This window comes from Apaloderma vittatum, unplaced genomic scaffold (genome assembly GCF_000703405.1).
Source record: "Apaloderma vittatum isolate BGI_N311 unplaced genomic scaffold, ASM70340v1 scaffold15132, whole genome shotgun sequence".
Lineage (NCBI taxonomy): Eukaryota > Metazoa > Chordata > Aves > Trogoniformes > Trogonidae > Apaloderma > Apaloderma vittatum.
The window spans coordinates 27,588-32,934 of NW_009703224.1; the positions used below are offsets into that span (position 1 = coordinate 27,588).

At 43.6% G+C, this 5,347-nt stretch overlaps 1 protein-coding gene across 1 annotated transcript in view; it reads right to left on the minus strand.

The window, feature by feature from the left end:
* The window catches only part of MTMR2 (myotubularin related protein 2), a gene marked incomplete at its 3' end in the record, with an annotated part of 32,238 nt that extends 27,220 nt beyond the window's left edge, over window positions 1–5,018 (minus strand). Inside the window, exon 1 of the mRNA XM_009864562.1 lies at window positions 4,719–5,018. The remainder of the gene's footprint in view (window positions 1–4,718) is intronic.
* Between the last annotated feature and the right edge of the window lie 329 nt (window positions 5,019–5,347).

Sequence of the window (5,347 nt, forward strand, 5' to 3'; positions counted from 1 at the left end):
GTAAGGCTGCTCCCTGCCTCGCTCCTTACCTCTTTGCGTTGCAATTCAGGGCGCTGCTGTCTCGCCAAGCCTCGCCAACCACGCGTTCACGCTGCCTCCTAACACGGCAGCCAGCGTGCTGCTCCAAAAATCCCTCTCCTGGCTGATGTCCCCGCACGACTCACATCTGTAGCTCATCCCAAGCGGCTACAGCCAACTCCGGGCGGCACAGAGTCACGTCGCGCCCTCAGTACGCGATCTCAGAGGTCTGTGCATCGCTGAACACTGCTCCAGACAGACCTGTGAAACTCTGCACTCAGGGTTTGGTTTTGCCTGCAAAGAAAACAACCAGTAATGTTTTTCTCCACTTGCCTACCAGCCGAGCTGCACAGCCAGGGTGATAACACACGTCCTGCGTCGGCTGTGCCTGAGCCAGGATTGCCTCCACCTCCTCCTCCCCAATCTGCCAGGGCTGTAATTGCTCCCATATCTAATTCAGTCAAGGTGCCTGGATTCATTTAATGGCTTTTTAATGGATGTTTTTCCATAATGGGTGTGACTACATGAATGAAGGCATGCAAATCCGGGGCGAGGGAAGGACAGCAGCCGGGTCTGACTGGGGACAGCAACTTTGTCCCTGGACACTGACATCTGCAGAACAAGCCTCCACATAACAAAGATGCACGGAGAGAGCACTTGAGGTTCCTCCTAGCCACTTCCAAGCTATTCTCTTCTACTTTCTCCTGAATATTTGAGTTCTGAAACACATAAAGGTCAGGCTTCACGTGGGGCTTCATGCAGCTTAAGGGGAGGCCCAAGGGTCTGCAGCACCAAATTGATGGTTAAGTCTTCCCATAGATTGTTATATCCCAAATCACAATCAGAATGACCAAAAGAAACTTTCTGGGGTTAGACAAAATTAAAATGTACCCTCTTTTGGATGTTTTTTCCCTCCCCTCTGAATTAATCTCTCCTTGGTAACCTCCTACACACTCTAAATCATTTTGCACATTCTGAACAGACTTGTTACGCATAAAGCCACAGCACTGGTGTGACACGTCCGACCCGACGTCGTGACCACCTTGCCCCTGCATTATTCCTTTCCCTCAAACCACATCTGCCTCATCTATTCAAAAGACAAGCTCTCCAGGCTCAGAACTGCTTTTGCTCCAGCTACACACAGTCCTGTTCTGTGTCTCCTATATAAGGAAGCCAGTCTCTTAACTGGTCTCTTGACATAAACATATATAATCTGTCCGTGCAGACAAACATTACACACGCCCACAAAACCCCTTTGCATCTGCAGCCTCTGAACTCACAGGTTTCGCACGTCTACTTTGTGAGCACACATTGGTCAGCGGCAACAGGCAGGATAAATGCTGCAACAAGAAGAATGTCTGTGTTGGACATGTGTGTGCAAGAATATGCAGATAGAATTAGTAGTTTTAAAAATATGTGGCTTTCCAAATAATGAGTGAAATACAAATTTGAAACTCAACAGCCAAGTGGAAGGTTTTAGTTCCTACAGTAAAAGATTTATCTGGTATTTCAAATTTTAATGAACCACCAGGGAATATTCTGCTTGCGGTTAACATATCTAAACTCTCTTCTCTCCCTCATTCCTTTTTTTTTTAAAAAAAAAAAAAAAAAATTTTCTCAAGGACTGGCACACGATTAAACACATTCTTGAATCAGCACTCTTGCCACTATGCAGGCAGGACAGTCAGTAGGAGTATCCATTTCATCTCGGACTGGAAATCTACACCCAAGCTAGTCAGCTTTGGTGCTTGCTCAGTCAGTGGAAAGCAGGAGACCCAGGAGATTCACCTTGAGGACGAGCGCTTTTCTTCCCACCGACAGCAGAGAAGCAGGACAAATAACTCTGATGTAGACCTCCACGTCAGGCACAGCAAATCCCATCTCTGGGGCTTCCCTGTGACCAGTGCAGCAGTACCCAACTTCCTGGGCATCTCAACACCACTGAGTAGTCACAACCAGGACTTTGCAGAGACGTCCAAACTTACTCTGTGCAGAGAGGCAGGGTGGGTATGAGCCACCTCAGATGCAAAAACTGCCTGAACTTCATTAAAACAGGCAGGACTCCAAAGCTTGTAGGACAAGTCTTATTAGCTGAGTTACCAGAGATGGCTTTTGGGTCAGAGCTGGCTTCATTCTGCTGTCTCAGAGAACCACGCGAGGGAATTCAACCTTTCTGCTAAGTCTTACCCATAGGATTATTTTTAAAAACTTGATAGTTTTTAAATTTATTTCCTTTGTATATCACGAGCAAAACATGTTTTTCTCCTTTCAGATGCCTTTTGGAGGTCTCAGATCATGCTCACCTATCCCTTCTCCTGAATTCCCCCCCATCCCACCATCCCTTCCCTCTTCCACGGCCGTTGCTCTGAAAGTCAATCGACAAAGGACAGTGCCACCCTGGCAAGTGTACCAAGATTTATCATATACCCTGACGACAGTGTAAAAACCTCTGGAAAAAAATCCAACCCAGATACAGAAGCTCTTTCCATTCATCTCAAAAAACCACGGAGGTCTAATCCTGTCCAGCTGATGATGACAGAAGCTGCAGAACTGACACAAATAGGTGCAGAAGCAAGACCCATGTGCTGATTTAGGATACCTTTTTCACAGGTGCTTTGGTTTCTTCTCTAAATGAAACACATCTTACAACAAAAAGGGCACATTTTTTGTGGTATTTTACTGCCAAGAGGCTTCTGTCTTCCTGATGCTCAGTTAGAAGAACCACAAAACAGTAGCTGTGCTTATGTGACAAATCCTCCCATCGACTGCAAACACTGTATTACTTTGGAGAGATTTTCAGCTGCCATTTATGGCTATTTCAAGTGTACTTTAAGAAGATTTATGCGCTGTGTATCCTACTGCAAATGCAATAAAACATAAACTAAGCGAGTAAATGGTCTTTGTTGATTATTTTTGAATCATTAAGAACACCACAGCAAAACGACTACGGGAGAGAACAGCAGTGCCTCTGCCTGACTGAGGCAAGGAGACTTTTCTGAGGATTATGACCAGATGCGTTGAAAACCAGTGTTAGAGACATTCAGGCCAGCAAGATAGTAATTGCAGGGAACCTGTGTCTTGGTGTTTTTGGGATATTAGAAAAGGGAGAAAGACAAAACACCATGGAATCGTAGAATCACAGAATGTTTTGGGATGGAAGGAACTGTTAAAGACCAACTAGTCCAACTCCCCTGCAGTGAGCAGGGACATCTTTAACTAGACCAAGTTGCTCATGGACACATGGATCATTTCAGAATACTACAGAGAGAATCAAATACACCATCCAATGACCACATCAAGTCTATTCAGCTCCCAAGAGAGCACTTGGCCAAAGAAGGCTTCCTAGCTTGGTTAAAAAACAACACAAGCAGCAGTAAAGTTATCTGTAAAATGCTCTGACAACAGACCATCTATTGCCTTACTCTAAAGACAATAATCACACACAATACACACTGCAGCTGCCTTTAATCATGCTTTCTGGACACAATTAAAAAAAAACAAGTCACAAACTGTTGTGTTTTAACACAACAAAACACAAACTTGTGTTTTAAAAGAACACAAGTCACAAGACCTCTACCTACCATACACATTTGGAGAAAGTATAAAAAGGCTGGAAAAAAAATCATTCACTTACCTACTTGTCTTGAAAATCTTTAGTAAGAAGTTGAAGATTAGTATACTTTAAAAAAATAATAGTCACCAGTGATATAAAGGGACTGCTCTGCAGGAGGAAGTAGCTCCACCATGTAGAGTTCCCCTGGGGTTTTCTGCTTTTTTTTTTTTTTTTTTTTTTTAATACCCCCTCCACAATGTACTTCACCACTCAGACCTGAGTGTCTAGCAATGAAGAACAGCCTCTCCGGCCTGGTGAACCTCCTGGGCTCTCGCTGCACAAGCACAAGGCAAGGCTCAGAAACTCAAGGTACGCATTGTTGAGAGCCGTTCGTTCAACCACGGCTGGCTTGTCTGTTCAAGTTCGCATGGCTTGGTGCCTCCAGACAATTCCCTCATTAGGCTCCCACAGCAAGTCGTCATTGACTCGACACAGCAACACTCCCTGGCACAGAAGGTTGCAGATACGATCTATTCAGACAAGTCCAACATTTTTTAATACAGAACCTTCCTCAGTGCCAGGGGTTCCACATACGTCTCAAACGACAACAGCTCTGTTCTGCGCCGGCTGCTCAAAAACTTCGCCTCAGCACATTAGCCTGACTCTATCCTTTCGCTATTTTTACTGAATTTTGTTTAGCAAGCAACTTATACTGGAAAATAGACTAAAATTCTCGAGGAAAGCATTAAACTGGTTCAGTGAAGTTTGTATTAGTCTTAAGTAAAAGAAAAACATTCTGACCAAAGAAAGATTTATGAATTCTACCAGCTGAAATAAGTCACAGATAACTGTCTCTCTTACTAAAAATTTCACTTTGAAGTTTAGTGATATATAAGATAAGGATTCAAGATACAAGTAATTATGCATTTACAATGAAGAAAATCATACAGAGGAGAATGAAGACATTTCATTCAGTACAAAAACATCTACAAAAAAACAAATCTTGGCAGGTACTGCACGCAGTCACAAATCCATGTGCTCCTTTTAAATACCATGCTTGTTCACTCCTGCCTCATTTGTGCCTCATTCTACAAAATTCTAAGTATGGGGGGAGATAAGGGGGGGGAAAAAAAGCATCACCTCTTACCCAGTTTCACTCAGCAAAAGAAGAATTCTTGCACTTTGTAGCTAGGAGAAATACAGCAGCTGATCAGGAAGAGCTGAAAATATTTCCGAAGAACATATGAAGGCCATTTGCTTATTCTCCTTAGTTTTCCATTCCTAATGGATGGCAATCATAAATGCTTCCAGAGATTTCTTTCACTGCGCATTACTTCTTTTTCAAACATTCAGGTATTTCTATACAGGAAAAATTAGCAACGCTTGCTGTCTTTGCTCTCTTCTAACTAGAGGAGCACTTAGGGAGTATTATTTCCCTGTAAAGGAGACAGAAGACTGACTGCATACGGCTTTTCCCCCCATCTCATTTGCATGAAATCAATATTTTTCAACCCAGAGGTTGGCTACTGTGTTTTTGTTTCCTTGAATGGGGGAGGTGCAGAAAAGGACTTACTGGGGAAAAGTGCAGGGAGGGGACCAAGACTTTCCACCTCAAGGCAGTTTAAAAACAGAAAGACTGTCATTTTCATGAAACTTGTAGCATGTAGAGTCATGGAAACTGAAGTCCTAGAAAAACATGGCAACGGCAAGGGCTAAATTCCAGGCGCTCATGGGGCTGTCCTGGAATGACCATGCTTACGGACAAGAGCATCATTC